Source organism: Pogona vitticeps, chromosome 2 (assembly GCF_051106095.1).
Source record: "Pogona vitticeps strain Pit_001003342236 chromosome 2, PviZW2.1, whole genome shotgun sequence".
Classification (NCBI taxonomy): domain Eukaryota; kingdom Metazoa; phylum Chordata; class Lepidosauria; order Squamata; family Agamidae; genus Pogona; species Pogona vitticeps.
Genome location: NC_135784.1, coordinates 5,745,702 through 5,763,225, shown reverse-complemented (window position 1 = coordinate 5,763,225; position 17,524 = coordinate 5,745,702). Strand labels below are relative to the sequence as shown.

General features: G+C 46.1%; 1 protein-coding gene across 7 annotated transcripts in view; it reads left to right on the top strand.

Annotated features, from left to right (window-relative positions):
• Positions 1-17,524, top strand: part of LOC110070714 (uncharacterized) — a 37,053-nt gene that overhangs the window by 9,147 nt on the left and 10,382 nt on the right. For 4 of the 7 annotated variants that reach the window (XM_078387099.1, XM_078387098.1, XM_078387100.1 and 1 more), the window contains one exon: positions 16,116-16,218. The exons of the other annotated variants lie outside the window; for them this stretch is intronic. The gene's annotated coding sequence lies outside the window, so the exon portion shown is untranslated. The remainder of the gene's footprint in view (positions 1-16,115; positions 16,219-17,524) is intronic. 7 annotated transcript variants of the gene reach the window in all.

Genomic DNA, 17,524 nt, shown 5'->3' with positions numbered 1-17,524 from the left:
GATTGGTTCCCCCAGAACCCTTTAAGGTAACGCACAGACCCTGAACCTATCAGTTCTGGCTACCTAAATAGAAACCTGAACCTATCAGGTATGTACTAACTGACACACAGTTGTACTCAGTCTGACACACAGACTCCAACTCCTCATTCTCCACACAAGCTCCACATATATATACAGTACAGCTCCTCCCCCCTGATGTCCCGCCTTCCACTCCCCATAGGATGGAACTTTCCCTCCAAACCCATGACAGACAGGTACTATCAGTGCTGTATGTGACACCTCCCCTCTTTATAAGTTGTTTAGCGGGGGAAAAGCTAAAGTGCTTTTCTCCAAAAAAACAACCAGGATCAAACACAAAACAGTTATACATTATAACACAATCCCATACTTACTTTAAACATTAATATTTACAATCCATCAAGTTACCTTTATTAATACAAACCAAGCATGTTTAATAAACAAGTACATTTAACTTTTGGTCACCAAAATATACATAGTCCATGGTTTCTTCGCCGTCTTCACTCGTTGGGTCTTCTTGACAAGGCGTCAGCAACACAGTTCATTGACCCTCTGACCACCTTCACTTCAAAGTCAAAGTCTTGCAGGTTTAAAGCCCACCTCATAAGTTTACTATTATGGGTTTTCATTGTCTTTAACCACTGCAGTGGTGAGTGGTCAGTGCACAGAACAAAATGTCTTCCCCAGATGTAAGGTTTGGCCTTCTGAATCGCGTATACTATGGCCAGGCACTCCTTTTCCACGGTTGCCAAATGTCTCTCACCTTTCTGCAGTTTCCTACTCAGGTAGGACACTGGATGCTGGTCACCATTTTCATCCTCCTGGCAAAGAACTGCTCCTACCCCGCTGTTAGACGCATCGGTGTAGATGATGAACTCCCGGTCGAAGTCTGGAGCACGCAGCACTGGATAATGGACAAGTGCCTCCTTCAACCTCTGGAACGCCTCCTCACAGTCGCTGGTCCACGGGATGCGGTCATCAGTCTTCTTCCGCGTCAGATCGGTCAGCGGAGTCGCTATCTCGCTAAACCTCGGGATGAATTTTCTGTAATAGCCCACCAACCCAAGAAATGATTTGACTTTTTTCTTGGTGTTGGGTCTGGGCCAATCACGAACGGCTTCTATCTTGGCCTCCAGGGGTTTGATCACTCCTCTCACTATCCCCGGCTTAATTGAAAAACCCTTATGATATTTCGTGAGCAGCACTTTTAGTTCTTGCTGCTGGTCTTGGGTGAGTGCAGGACTGATCTTCACCTCATCTGGGTTGTATTTCACTTCCCCTCTACCCTCCCAGAAGGGTAATTCAGCTTCCTCACTCTCAGCTGCTTTTATCGCAAATAAAACCCTCTGTTCCCCTCTGTAGTAGGGTTTCAGGGCATTCACATGTACCACCCTTCGTGTTTGGTATTCCTCCTGTTCTATAAGGTAGTTCAGATCTGACATCTTGGAGATGACCCTGTATGGTCCTGCCCATTTGAGCTGCAGTTTGTTTTCTTTGCAGGGCCTAAGCCAAAGCACTTCCTCCCCTGGGTTAAAGCGCCTCTCCCTGGCTTTCTGGTCATACCAGGTTTTCTGTCTGACCTTCTGAGCTTGCAGGTTTTCTGCTGCTAGCTCTAGGTTTCTCTTCAGGTCATTCATTAAAGTGTCAATGTACGTCACAACATCTTGTGGGTCATCCTGGGTGATCTGCTCCCAATTTTGTTTGATTAAATCTAGTGGACCTTTTACTTTTCTCCCAAACAAAAGTTCAAACGGACTGAACCCGGTACTGGCTTGTGGCACTGATCGATAAGCAAACAAAAGGGATTGCAGCTTTTGGTCCCAATTGTTTGGATTCTCTGCCAAGTAAGCCCTAATCATGCGCATCAGAGTCCCATTGAACTTCTCTGTTAACCCATTACTTTCGGGGTGATAGGCAGTGATTTCCTTGTGTTTAATTCCACAGATTTGCCATAACCGTTTCATAAGCTTTGATGTAAACGATGTGCCCAAATCTGTGATTATTTCTGAGGCAAATCCCATCCTGGACATATACCCCACCAAGGCATCCGCCACTGTGTTAGTTTCGATATTAGTCAAGGGTATGGCTTCGGGGTACCTCGTGGCATGGTCCACAATGGTGAGAATGAACCGGTTCCCCCTCTTTGTGGCCTTGGGCAAAGGTCCCACAATATCCACTCCTATACATTTGAACGGGGTGTCAATCACAGGCAAAGGGCACAACTTCGCTTTGGTCCTGTCACGGTTATTCCCCTGCCTCTGACACACATCACATTGTCTACAGAACTCCTTGATCTGCTTCCCTATTTCAGGCCAGTAAAAATTTTGTGTGATTCTCTGCTGTGTTTTGTTCACCCCTAAGTGCGCAGCAAACATGTCAGAGTGCCCCCTTTGTAAGATCATGGGGCGATACTTTTCAGGTACAACTAGCTGACTTCTGATCCCATCTCCCCCTTTTGAGATATTCATCAGGGTCTCTCTATATAAAATTCCCTTTCTCTCGCAAAATCTCGCTGGGGTTTCAGGTGTTAGCTGGGTGTCTGTCACCTTTTCAAAACACTTTTGGAGAGTGGCGTCTGCCTTTTGCTCTTGGCCAAATTTGCTGTCCGTGGTTAATGTTTCTACCACAGCTTCGGGACTACCCTCACCTGCTTCCACCTCGGGCTCTTCAGTACCCCCCTGAACTGTCCCCGTGGTAGCTTGTGAGCGTGTAATCACTAGCACCCGTTTCACATGTTCAGCCAGGTCATTTCCCACGAGCACGGCTGCTGGCAGAGTCGATGAAATCGCTAGCCGCCAAACTCCCCTCCAGCCTTGAAAGCTCACAGGTACCTCAGCTACTGGCAGTGAGATCACCTGCCCCTCAATCCCTGCCACCTTCAAGCTCTCATTTGGGATTATATACTCCCTAGGAATAATGTCTGGATGGCACAGGGTCACCTGAGAACAAGTATCCCTTAGCCCCCTATACTGATGGTCAAGTATTCCTACGTCCACCCCTGCGGTCTCAAACAATTGCGAATCTGTCCTCACTAGTAAGCAGCGCTTGACCTCCACCAGAGGACCATTTTCCTCAGCCTGATCAGCAGATGTAACTGGTCCAGATTGAGTAGCCATAGCAACAGGCTCCCTCAGTGGCAAGGAGCTTTGCTCTGTCTGGACACAGAACACAGCTTTTGGCTTGGTTCCACTCAAATCATGAGGCAAATTTCCTTTTAGCTGCTTTAATTTCTCACACTCTGAGATTAGATGGCCCTTTCCTTGACAGAAATAACATTTTCTGCTGTACTTGGAGTCTTTCTCATCTGGTTTTGGTTTTCCCTCCAAAACCTGAGGTCTTGGTGGTTTCATGTCTGAGGGCTTCCCTTCAACATGGGCCCCTCCCCCTTGCTGGTTTTTCCCTGGTCCCCGAGAGTACCTGCTGTAGGTTTCTTTGGGCTTACCCACAGATTTCCCCTCAGCACCTAAGGGCTTCCTTATTTGGTAAATAAAATCTGCGATCTCTGCTGCTTCTGCCACCGATTTAGGTTTCCTCTCCCTCACATGGAACTTTAGTTCCCCATGCAGGACTGAATAAAATTGTTCCAGCGCTATCAGGTCTTTGAGCTGCTGGAAGGTCTCTGTCCCCTCCTGAGACAGCCATTTCTCTAGCAACCTCACCAGTTGGGCCCCCACTTGGGTAAAAGTCTGCTCTGGTCTTTTTGTGAGTGACCTGAATCTTTGCCTCAGCTGTTCCGCATTTATCCCATGTCGGGCAAACACCAGTTTTTTAAACTCAGCGAAGTCTTTCAGCAGTTCCACTGGCATCTCTGCATAGACTTCTGCCAGGCTGCCACTGATCAAAGATCGCATAATGGTCATCTTCTCAGTTTCCCTTACTGAGAAGTCTACAAACGCTCTTTCCACGAGGGAAAAGAACACCTCAGGGCAATCTCCCTTGTGGTACACAGGGAATTTCTTCAAGTCAGTTTTAGACAATGGCCCCACCTCAGAATCTCTATTGTTATTATTGTTCTGATTCATCAGTTCCAATTTTCTTAACTCAAACGCCATTCTCTCTCTCTCCAATCTTTCTTCTTTTTCCATTCTCTCTCTCTCTAATTCCATTTGAAATTGTCTTTGTTTCTCTCTTTCCCTTTCCTCCATTCTTTCTCTCTCTAATCTTTCTTCTTTTTCCATTTCCCTCACCCTCAGTTCATGCTGTTGGGCTAGGAGCATTTTCCTGAGTTCTGAGGTCAGTTCTCCTGTGCTCTCTTCCTGCACTGAGCCAAATTCCTCCTCAGAACCTTGGTCTCCCTGTGGCTCTCTCACTTCCCCCATTTCTGCCATCTGGCTTCGAGTCAAGGGCATAATCCCCCCAGAACAGGCTGCTTTCAAAAGTCAAGCCTCAGAATGAAATGACTTTTTTTTCCCCTCAGAAACAGCCTTCTATAGACTGCTGCTGTTCCTTCAGCACCAACTTGCAACTGTTGCCAGGCAGAATCCACCCCCTCTGCTAGGCCTCTCAGCAGACAGGCTAGATCACTGTTACTACACACAGTTTTGCCTCAGCCCTTTCCCGCCAAAACAGGTTGCCTCAGAGCTCCCTAATCTAGTCCCCCCAATCTGAGTGTGCACGTTCTTCCACTAGCGTACCTCCCCGTGAGGTAAGCCTAGAAGATTACCTACGCGCCCTCAGATTGTCCCTGACTAGACCCCCCTTGCTCTGGGCACACTTGCCAAGGCTTTGCTGGACCACTGGACAACTGGACCAGTTGTATCCCACACGCTGGACACCAATCAATGTGACAACCCCAGACCTACTGGAGTATGCCACCATGTACTTATGCTGCCACCAACCATTCCCTGTAAGAAGTCACACAGACCAGGAATGGATTTTACTAAATAAAAGAACAAGGTTTATTGAAATAACAAACAGGGTACATAAAAGAATCAGGTAAATAGGATAATGTAACGTGGCATAACCCCAAACATACACATATAACAGATTGGTTCCCCCAGAACCCTTTAAGGTAACGCACAGACCCTGAACCTATCAGTTCTGGCTACCTAAATAGAAACCTGAACCTATCAGGTATGTACTAACTGACACACAGTTGTACTCAGTCTGACACACAGACTCCAACTCCTCACTCTCCACACAAGCTCCACATATATATACAGTACAGCTCCTCCCCCCTGATGTCCCGCCTTCCACTCCCCATAGGATGGAACTTTCCCTCCAAACCCATGACAGACAGGTACTATCAGTGCTGTATGTGACACTTCTGTTCCCAATTCTTTTTCCTCTTGTTCCAAAATTGTTATATTCTCTACTTACTACTCCCTTAATCATTAGATCTTTCTGCATATCTTCATGTGATGACAGAAATTGTTCGTACAGTGGTGCCTCGCTTAGCAATCGTTCGGTTGAGCAACGCAATCACTTAGCGATGGACTTTTTGCCATCGCCAAAGCGATCGCTTAGCGATGGTCCCTATGGGGAAAATTCGCTTTGCGATATCATGGGGAAGCGATCATCGCAAAGCCCCCATTTTCGGCCAGCTGATCGGCAGTTTCAAAATGGCTGCCGGAAAAACAAAATGGCCACCTGCTGTTTTGCCTCGCTTTAGAGGCACCAAAAATGGCCGCGCAATGGAGGATTTTCGCTGAAAGGTAAGTTTTTAAGCCCATGTGTGTGTGTTTAGTCGTTTAGTCGTGTCCGACTCTTCGTGACCCCATGGACCAGAGCACGCCAGGCCCTCCTGTCTTCTACTGCCTCCCGGAGTTGTGTCAGGTTCATGTTGGTTGCTTCGCAGACACTGTCCAGCCATCTCATCCTCGGTCGTCCCCTTCTCCTCTTGCCATCACACCTTCCTAACATCAAGGTTTTTTCCAAGGACTCTTTTCTTCTCATGAGATGGCCAAAGTACTGGAGCCTCAGCTTCAGGATCTGTCCTTCAAGTGAGCATTCAGGGTTGATTTCCTTTAGAACTGATAGGTTTGTTCTCCTTGCAGTCCAGGGGAGTCTCAAGAGTCTCCTCCAGCACCACAATTCAAAGGCATCAATTCTTCGGTGGTCAGCTTTCTTTATGGTCCAGCTCTCACTTCCATACATCACTACAGGAAAAACCATAGCTTTGACTATTCGTACTTTTGTTGGCAAGTTGATATCTCTGCTTTTTAAGATGCTGTCAAGGTTTGTCGTCGCTTTCCTCCCAAGAAGCAGGCGTCTTTTAATTTCGTGGCTGCTGTCTCCGTCTGCAGTGATCATGGAGCCGAAGAAAGTAAAATCTGTCACTGCCTCCATATCTTCCCCTTCTATTTGCCAGGATGAGATGGGACCAGTGGCCATAATCTTAGTTTTTTTGATGTTGAGTTTAAGACCATTTTTTGCACTCTCCTCTTTCACCCTCATTACAAGGTTCTTTAGTTCCTCCTCGCTTTCTGCCATCAGAGTGGTATCATCTGCATATCGGAGGTTGTTGATATTTCTTCCAGCAATCTTAATTCCAGCTTGGGATTCCTCCAGTCCAGCCTTCCGCATGATGTATTCTGCATATAAGTTAAATAAGCAGGGAGAAGAATGGAATTACTGAACCAGAACAATAATAATAATAGGGAAAATGAGGAGAGCCAGTTATCAAAATCAGATTTGAAGAAATTTCCTACATATAAACAGGGGGATTTCTCCTTTCCTCTTTTGTGATCGAAGAGGGTGAAGTGACTCCTGCATGTCAGGATTGTTGGAGAGGGAAAGATGGAAGAGAACCGCCTTCTTCTTCTTCTGGCTTCTCTGCAAGAGTAGACCTTTTTTCAGTCCATGGAGTCTTTTTGGTCAGTTCCAGTTGACTTATTGATTGATTTGGGGAGCATCCGTTTTTGCAGGATTGATGTTGTCCTAAGAGAACAGCCGCTAACCTTCTTCCTGTATCTCTTCGGCTTCTTCCTGAGACGACCAAGGCAGGGTTTCCCTGGCCAAGCTGCCCTTGAAAGGAAGGGAAAGCTGGAGACCCAAAGAGGAGGGAGGCGTGCAGTCTCTTCCTCAAGAAAGGCTCCTGCTGGAAGGTTATGACAGGGAAGAGGGAAGCTTTGCACAGCCTCTCGAAAGAAGCAAGAGGTGGGGAGATTGCAGGGTGCGGGTGTGGGCGTTTGTGCATTTATCAGGCCCCAGGAATGAATTTTAGAGAAGGTGCCACTTGCTTTAAGCAAGTGGTAGAAGGAGCACACACACACACACACACACATATGTACACAAATACAAACATACATGCATACGTAAATAAATGTGGGTTGAGGATTACTCTCCCAAGGTTCCCACAGTTTTTTTAAAAAATTTTTTTGCCAAGATCTTTGTCCATCGTTTATTATTTTATTTCATTTATTTATTTTATTTATATCCCGCCTATCTGGTCGGGTCAGGACCACTCTAGGCGGCTAACAACACAAATAATACAATAAAATTGATATATAAAACAATTATTAAATAGTAAAACATTGCACAAGGTAGGAGGAGCGATAAGAGAGGGAAAAGGGTACCAGGGGGCGTCAGGGATTATCTGATGGGAAGGCCTTCCGAAACAGCCATGTTTTTAATTGATTCTTAAAGATACCCAGCGAGGGGGCCAGGCGAATCTCAGGAGGTAAGTTGTTCCAGAGGCGAGGAGCCACCGCTGAGATGGCCCGATTTCTTGTCTTTTCCTCCCGGGCCTCCCTTGGCGTTAGGCTCCTCAGCCTCACCTCCTGGCTCACATAAGTGACATGGGTAGATCTTGTTGGGAGTAGGCATTCCGCCAGGTATTGAGGCCCTAAACCGTTTAGGGCTTTGTAGGTGAGCATCATCACTTTGCCAATGCAGTGCGGCCAGAGTGGGTGAGATATGTTGGAATTTTTTCACTCCACTAAGTAATCTGGCCGCCACGTTCTGCACCACCTGTAGTTTCCGCAGCAGCCTCAAAGGTAGCCCCACGTAGAGCGCATTACAGTAGTCTAATCTTGAGAGTACGAGCACATGAACCAAGGTAGTGAGCGCCCCAACATCAAGGTAGGACCGCAGCTGGGCTATCCGCCTGAGATGAAAAAAGGCAGTACGGACCACCGATGCCACCTGGAATTCTGTAGCAACCGCCAGGTCCAGATGGATCCCGAAGCTGCGGACCCCATCCCTGGCGGGCAGAGTCACCCCCTCAAAAGAGAGGGAGCTTCCCAAATCCCCAGCTGTGGGGGCGCCCACCCTCAGTACCTCCGTCTTGTCCGGGTTCAGCCTTAGCCTGTTCTCCTGCATCCATTGCAGTACGGTCTCCAGGCAGCGCTGAAGGGACAGAACGGCATCTCCTGCAGTTGGTGAAAAGGAAATGTAGAGCTGAGTGTCGTCAGCATACTGATGACACAAGGCTCCACACCCCCTGATGACCCCACCCAGCAGCCTCATGTAGATGTTGAACAGCATTGGGGAGATAATCGACCCCTGTGGAACCCCACAATTGAGACTCCACGGGGCCGAGACACTCTCCCCAAGCTGCACTCTCTGGGGACGGTCCTCCAAGAAGGAACGGAGCCAGGCCAATGCCAGGCCACCTATTCCCAACTCAGAGAGCCTCCCCAGGAGGATACCGTGGTCAATGGTATCAAAGGCCGCTGAGATGTCGAGGAGGACCAGCAGTTACACTTTGCCCCCGTCGGCCTCCCTCAGTAGGTCATCACACAGGGCGACCAATGCCATTTCTGTACCATGGTGCGGCCTGAAGCCCGACAGAAATGGATCCAGGGCTTCTGTTTCATCCAAGAGCGCCTGAAGCTGGTCAGCCACCACCCTCTCGACCTATTTCGTCCACCGCCAAACTAGGTTTCTTCCTAATGGGCCTAATGAGTGTGTCCTTGAGGGCAGAGGGAAACCTGCCCTCAAGGAAAGACCCATTAATTATTACAGTGGCCCATTCCATTGTTGAAGGCCTGGCTGCTTTGATTAGCCAGGCCGGGCAAGGCTCCAAGGAGGAGGTGGTGGCACGACAGCGGTCAAGCGCCTTGGCCACAGTCAGGCGTAACAGGCTGAAAGGAGTCAAAAATCACCAGGCAAGACGGAGCGCTGGACATCTCTGCTCGACTCACTGTACTCGAAAAAGGAGAAAGGTCCCGGCGGATGGCCCCCACTTTCGATTTTAAAATTGCTGCAAATTGGTCCGGTGAGAAACTAGGGGGAAGCCCATAACTCAGACCAATTCCGGATAGGTCTCGTACTATACGGAATAACTCCGCCTGCTGATTGGACGCTTCGCTTATCCGGCTAGCGAAGTATGCTCAACTGGCAGCCTTTACATTAGCCAGGTAAAGGTTAGTAGCGACCTTAACAGCTATCCAGTTATAATCCGTCTGCTCCTTTCTCCATTTGCGCTCTAGCCGTCTCCTGACCCGCTTCAATGCCCGGAGATCCTGATTAAACCAGGGCGCCGGGCGGTCTCTGTGATGGAGAGGGCATTTAGGAGCGATCATGTCTACAGCCCTAGCCACGGCACTGAACCAGTCGTCAACCAGAGCCTCGACAGGAGCATCTGCCAGGTCAGCCGTAACACCTCTCATGGTATCCTGGAATCCAACCGGATCCAGTAGCCTTCGAGGGTGGACCATGGCAATAGGTCCCTGCTTCCTGCGAGGGGGAGAGCCATTTTGAGGGTGCATTTTATTAGGTGGTGGTCCGACCATGACAAGGGTACCGACTCTAGGTCAGTCACCATCGGACCACTCCCGCTCCCATTGGTGGAAAAAACCAGATCCAGTGTGTGGCCACCCGCGTGGGTGGGGCCGTTGACATGTTGGGACATGTTCAAGAAGGCCATGGTCTCCAAGAACTCAAGAGCTGGCCCAGAGGATTCTGCCCCCGCATGCACGTTGAAATCTCCCAAAACCAATAGCTTCGGGGAACCCAACAGTGCCATGGAGACAAAGTCCACCAGCTCCGGTAGGGAAATGGCTGGGTTGCGGGGAGCACAGTAGCCCAGCAAGATCCCAATACTGTCCCTGGCCTGAATCGACACGTGGAGAGCCTCAAGACCCGGCTTTACCACCGAAGAGCGCCTAGCAACCTCCAAGCTGGATTTATAGACAATGGCTACTCCCCCCACCGACCCTCCAGTCTACCCTGGTGTTGGACAGCATAACCGGGTGGACAGATGAGTGCTAGGGGGACCCCCACTCTGCCAATCCATGTTTCGGTTATGCATGCCAGGTCTGCATTCTCCTCCAGGATAAGACCTTGAATTACCTGGGCCTTATTGGATACAGACCTGGCATTCAACAACACCAAGCGTAGAGTGGAGGGGTGAGTGGTGTGGCTACCTTGATACTGGGGGTTGGTCACCGTCTCAGAACAATGAACAGCTTTTAAGCATCTGTCCATCGTTGTTCTAACACGAGCAGGGACGGTGTCAATGCCATATCTGCCCCTACCTGTGATCACAGAGATGTTTTGAGGCCCCTCGCTGGGAAGACAGGCCTTCCATTCCATGACCAAAAAAAGAGAGAAAGGAAAATGACAAAGAAAAATTAACTTACGGTAATATAAACAAATCAAATAACAAAAAAGGAATGTGGGAGGAAAAAAGAAAGGTTCCCCGAAACCTATTGAATCTCTTGCAAAAACATCATTGAAATAATGTTTGAGGATGATGGTCTTTGGTCAGAGGACATTGAGGGAAAATGTTTCCATTTTGAATCCCAATGTCAGAACAAGGGATGAAAGATACACGGAGACAGAGAGTATAGGAAAAGAAAATCATAAAGAGAAAATAAAGAGAGGATACAAATTACAATACACACCATCTGATCAGCTGAAATTAACCCACGTTACTCACGTCCACGTTTCTCCAGCTCTTGCCACCTTTCCCCTAGGGATGGGGTTTGGGTTAGGGTTACGATGATGGTTATTTTTGCATTTCGTAGCACCCTGTTTCTCTTCAAGAGCACATGGATCATTCTCCCGGGCTACTCCTCTTCCCTTTCCAAAATACGTAGTCTTGAAAAATATTCCATATGGGTTGTTGTGGGTTTTTCGGGCTCTTTGGCTGGCGAAAGACTGGCGAAACATCTTCATAGCGTTTCGCCAGTCTCCATGCCCAGCGTCTTCAGAGGACAGCACTCTGTGCTCTGGTGTAGTTTGCTTGGGAGTTTGCTCCACTCCCCAGCAAACTACACCAGAGCACAGACTGCTGTCCTCTGAAGATGCCGGCTACAGAGACTGGCGAAATGTTAGGAAGAACAACATTCAGAACATGGCCAAAGAGCCCGAAAGAAACACAACCATTAGATCCCATCCGTGAAAGCTTTCGCGAATACATATTCCATATTGCTTTAAATTTACTAGTTTTCAATATCCCTCTCCTAATTTTTATTTCACTGGTCCGTTGTCATCAATGGCCACATTCCACATTTTTATACCATTCCTCAAGGTGAATTTGGTAATCGCTTTTCCAGTTCCTTGCAAATATGAGCCTTGCTATAGGCACCATTTAATAGCTAATTCCTTTTCTTCTTTCTTCCCTTGGTTATTATTAACCACATTCAATAAGTTAAATATTAGAATACAAATTAAACAATATATGATTTAAAATACAATTAAAATATTAAAACAGGAAAAAATTAATATTATCTGCTAAAATGGGGTGCAAGGATTCATAATTGTTAAAAGCCTGCCAGAGGAAATGTGTCTTTAGCTTTTTTCAGAAGGATAGACAGGGAAGGTCCCTTTCCTGATCTCCCGAGGGAGAGCGTGCCATAGCCTGATGAGCTTCAGACCGTTTTTTGCACTTTCCTCTTACACCGTCATTAAGAGGTTCTTCCTCCTCACGTTCTGCCATCAGATTGGTATCATCTGCATTTTGGAGGTTGTTGATATTTCTTATGGCAATCTTGTTTCTGGCTTGGGATTCCTCCAGGCCAGCCTTTCGCATGATGTATTCTGCATGTAAGTTAAATAAGCAGGGGGACAATATACAGCCTTGTCGTACTCCTTTCCCAATTTTGAACCAGTCAGTTGTTCCATATCCAGTTCTAACTGTTGCTCCATGTCCCACGTATAGGTTTCTCAGGAGATACATGAGGTGGTCAGGCACTCCCCTTTTCTTAAGGACTTGCCATAGTTTGCTGTGGTTTTTGCGTAGCCAATGAAGCAGAAGTAGATGTTTTTCTGGAACTCTCTGGCTTTCTCCATAATCCAGTGCATTTTGTCTGTAGTTCCTCTGCTCCTTAGAAATCCAGCTTGCACTTCTGGGAGTTCTCGGTCCACATACTGTTGAAGCCTACCTTGTAGGATTTTGAGCATAACCTTGCTAGCGTGTGGTTTTTGCATAGTCAATGAAATAGAAGTACAGTGGTGCCTCGCATAACGTTTGCTTCGTTTAACGTTTTTTTCGCTTAACGTTTATTTTTTCAGAGTCAGATTGTGCTTCGTATAACGTTTTTCCCTATGGGCGATTTTCACATAGCGATTTTGGGACCATGCTTCGCTTAACGTTTTTGGTTTTAGGTCCCCTGCTTCACTTAACGATGTTCATTTTTTCAATTACAAAAGTGTCTTAACATGTTGAAAAACGGTTTTAAATGCTTGGAATCGTTAGTGCACCTTCTAAAATGTGTGCATACTTAATTTGGTGTTGATCTGACTTTTCGTTAATTTTTTGTGAATTTTTTTCTCCCCCATAGGAAACAATGGAGCTGTCAGATTTTGACAGCTGTCAAAAGTTGGGGGGAAAAATTCACCATAAATTAACGAAAAGTCAGATCAAAGCCAAATTAACTTTTGCATCCGTTTTAGAGGGTGCAGAAGCTAATCCAAGCATTTAAAACCATTTTTGACCCTTTTATGACACACTTAAATTTGCAAAAATTGACTTCGCAAAGCTATTGACATGTATTGAGTTGGCTTCAATACATTCCAATGGGGGAAACATTGTATCGTTTAACAATGTTTCCTATGGGTTTTTTCGCTTAAGGACGCCAATCCGTGCCTATTGGAACGGATTAACCGGTTTCCAATGCATTCCTATGGGAAATGGTGTTTTGCATAAAGTTTTTTTCGCATAAGGTGTTTTTTTTTGAACCAATTAAAAACGTTATGCGAGGCACCACTGTAGATGTTTTTCTGGAACTCTCTGGCTTTCTCCATAATCCAGTGCATTTTGTCTGTAGTTCCTCTGCCCCTTCGAAATCCAGCTTGCACTTCTGGCAGTTCTCGGTCCACATACTGTTGAAGCCTACCTTGTAGGATTTTGAGCATAACCTTGCTAGCGTGTGAAATGAATGCAATTGTATGGTAGTTGGAGCATTCTTTGGCACTGACCTTCTTTGGGATTTGGATGTTGACTGATCTTTTCCAGTCCTCTGGCCACTGTTGAGTTTTCTAAACTTGTTGGCATATTGAATGTAGCACCTTAACAGCGTTGTCTTTTAAGATTTTAAATAGTTCAACTGGAATGCCATCACCTCCACTGCCTTGTTGTTAGCCATGCTTTCTAAGGCCCACTTGACTTCACTCTCCAAGATGTCTGGCTCAAGGCCAGGAACCACACTATCTGGGTTGTGCAGGATATCCAAATCTTTCTGGTATAATTCCTCTGTGTATTCTTGTCACCTCTTCTTGATATCTTCTACTTCTGTTAGGTCCCTCCCATTTTTGTTCTTTAGCATGTTCATCTTTGCACAAAATGTTCCTTTCATATGTCCAATCTTCCTAAACAGATCTCTGGTTTTTCCTTTTCTATTATTTTTCCTCTATTTCTTTGCACTGTTTGTTTAAGAAGGCCCTCTTGTCTCTCCTTGCTATTCTTTAGGAGTCTGCATTCAATTTTCTGTAACTTTCCCTATCTCCCTTGCATTTTCTTTCCCTTCTCTGCTGTTTCTAAGGCCTCGTTGGACAGCCACTTTGCTTTCTTGCATTTCCTTTTCTTTGGGATAGTCTTTGTTGTTGCCTCCTCTACAGTGTTAGGAGCCTCTATCCAACGTTCTTCAGGCACTCTGTCCACCAAATTGAGTTCCTTAAATCTGATGGTTGTTGTGGGTTTTTTGGGCTCTTTGGCCATATTCTGAAGGTTGTTCTTGCTAATGTTTCACCAGTCTCTGTGGCTGGCAACTTCAGAGGACAGCACTCTGTGCTCTGGCGTAGTTGGCTTGGGAGTGCAGTATTTATGGCTGTGAGATGGGCTTTTGTCTTTTTCTGTAGATGGGTGATTAGTGTGTCTTGTTGTGGGAGTATTGTTGTGATAAGGAGAGGAGATTATCTGTCACTGTGGTTGATGGGTGTCATTAGCTGGTCCTTTGTGTGTAGTAATCCCCTGTCCTTGTGGCTGGGTGGAGTTCCTTGACCTTTTGCGCGCTGTATTTTTGAGAGCTGGGAGCCAAGTTTTGTTGAGTTTCAAACTTTCCTTTTTTGTTGAAGTTCTGCTGGTGCTTGTGGATTTCAATGGCTTCCCTGTGCAGTCTGATGTAATGATTGCTGGTGTTGTCCAGTATTTCAGTATTTTGAAATAGAATTTCATGTCCAGTGTGTTTTAGGGCATGTTCAGCTACTGCAGATTTTTCTGGTTGTTTTAGTCTGCAGTGTCTCTCATGTTCTTTCATTCTGGTGTGGATGCTTCATTTTGGTTCCAATATATACCTGGCCATAACTGCAAGCTATCTGGTATACCCCTGCAGTGGTGAGGGGGTCCCTTCTGTCCTTTGCTGACCATAACATTTGTTGTATTTTTGTGGTGGGCTTGAATACTGTTTGTAGGTTGTGTTTTTTCAAAAGTTTCCCCATATGGTACGTGACCCCTTTGATGTATGGCAGAAATACTTTATTTGTGGGTGGCTGTTTTTCTTCTTCAGTTCAGTGTTGTTTTCTTGGTTTGATGGCTCTTGTGATTTCATTTTTGGAGTAGCCATTTGCCTGTAGGGCCCAATTCAAATGGTTGAGTTCAGTGCTGAGAAACGGAGCTTCACTGTTCCAATTTGCATGGTCTACCAGTGTTTTAATTATGCCCCTTTTTTGCTGTGGGTGGTGGTTGGAGTTTTTGTGTAGGTACCGGTCTGTGTGGATGGGTTTTCTGTAGACCTTGTGTCCCAGTCGGAGCTCAGTTTTGCGTAGGACCATGACATCTAGGAATGGGAGTTGTCCCTCTATTTCTTTTTCCATGGTGAATTGTATATTTGGGTGGATGCTGTTTAGATGGTTGAGAAATTCTTCCAGTTTTTCTTCACCATGACTCCAAATTGCAAAGGTGTCATCCACATATCGGAGCCAGACTGTGGGTGCGAGGGGTGCCAAAGCCAGGGCAAGTTTTTCAAAATGCTCCATGTAGAAGTTTGCTATAACCAGGCTGAGAGGGCTGCCCATGTCCACTCCATCTGTCTGTTCGTAGAATTCATTATCCCACTGGAAATAGCTGGTCGTTAGGCAGTGTTGGAAGAGGGCCTTGATGTCTTCTGGAAATATCTGCTGGATGAGTGTCTGGGTGTTCACCTTAGTGAACAGGGATATTATGTCAAAGCTGATGAGTCTGTCCCTGGGGTTGAGTTTTAGGGTGCTGAACTTGCTTATGAAATCTCCTGAGTCTTTGATGTAGGATGAGGTTTGTCCAATGTGGGTCTGTAGGAGGGTTGCTAGGTGTTTGGCTAATTCATATGTTGGGGAGCCAATGGCACTTACAATGGGCCTGAGTGGGATTGGGTCCTTGTGGATTTGGGGGAATCCATATAGTCTTGGTGGGAGAGCTTCTGTCTTGCAGATTCGTTGAAGGACTTTGGGGGGCAGGGAGGAACCCCTGATCAGCATGTTTGTTTGTTTTGTGATTTTGTTGGTTGGGTCCCGTTTCAGTTTTCTGTAGGTGATGGGGTTTAGAAGTTCTCTGATTTTGTCCTTGTATTCTTCTGTTTCCATGATTACTGTGGCGTTGCCTTTGTCTGCTGGCAGGATGATGATGTCCGGGTCTGAGTTCAGGGACTTGATGGCATTTCTCTCCTTTCTTGTTATGTTGCTTCTGGGTTTTTTTGCTTTCCGTAGGATCCTAGTCACTTATTTCCTCTGCTTTTTCTTCCGGAAGATTATACTGTATAATGCTGATTCCACGTTAGCAATTATGTCTTCCACAGGAATTTTGCTTGGTGTTACTGCAAAATTTCCTCCTCCACTGAGGTTTATTGTGGGGAGAGTTGGCGTCCCGATAGATTGATGATGATACGCGTGGAGTCTAGTGTAAGTATCTGTTGGCTTGTTTGGCATTTGTTGAATTTCTGTTTTTGTCTGGCTGTGTGGTTCATCATTTCTTTTTCCATCTTTTTGTAAGAGAGGGTATCAATCTTGTCCCAATCTTGACTTCTCTTTTGGCTGATAGTGATGTGTAGGCCTAGTAGTTCTTTGTCTGTGGAGTCCAGTTTTTTGCAGGTTGTGTGGATTCTTTCCTGTAGGAGGACTTTGCACTTGACCGTGACCAGGTATGATCTTGCGAAAAAGAGGGGGGAAATGGTTTAAAGTCTTAAATCTTTCCTTAAATCTGTTCTTCATTTCCACTGTGCATTCATAAGGGATTTGGTTTAGATTATACCTGACTAGCCCAGTCATTTTTCCTGCTCTCTTCAGTTTAAGCTTGAATTTTACTATGAGAGGCTGATGATCAGAGCCACAATCGGCTCCAGGTCTTGTTTTTGCTGACAGTATAGAGCTTCTCCATTTTTGCTGCAGAGAATGTAATCAATCTGATTACGGTATTGCCCATCTGGTGATTTCCATGTGTAGAGTTGCCTCTTCTGTTGTTAGGAAAGGGTGTTTATGATGACCAGCTTGTTCTCTTGGCAAAACTCTATTAGCCGTTGCCCTGCTTCGTTTTGAACTCCAAGGCCAGACTTTCCTGTTGTTCCTTTTATCTCTTGACTCCCTACTTTACCATTCCAGTCCCCTAGAATGAGAAGAACATCTTTCTTTGGTGTCAGTTCTAGAAGGTGTTGTAAATCTTCATTGTTGTTTAGTCGTTTAGTCATGTCCGACTCTTCGTGACCCCATGGACCAGAGCACGCCAGGCCGTCCTATCTTCTACTGCCTCCCAGAGTTGTGTCAAATTAATGTTGGTTGCTTCGCAGACACTGTCCAGCCATCTCATCCTCGGTCATCCCCTTCTCCTCTTGCCCTCATACTTTCCTAACATCAGGGTCTTTTCCAGGGAGTCCTCTCTTCTCATGAGATGGCCAAAATATTGGAGCTCCACCTGTCCTTCCAGTGAGCACTCAGGCTTGATTTCCTTTAGAATGGATCGGTTTGTTCTCTTTGCAGTCCAGGGGACTCTCAAGAGTCTCCTCCAGCACTACAATTCAAAAGCATCAGTTCTTTGGCGGTCAGCTTTCTTTATGATCCAGCTCTCACTTCCATACATCACTACAGGAAAAACCATAGCTTTGACTATTCTGACTTTTGTTGGCAAGGTGATGTGTCTGCTTTTTAAGATGCTGTTGAGATTTGTCATCACTTTATTTTATTTATTTATTTATTTATTTATTTATTTATTTAT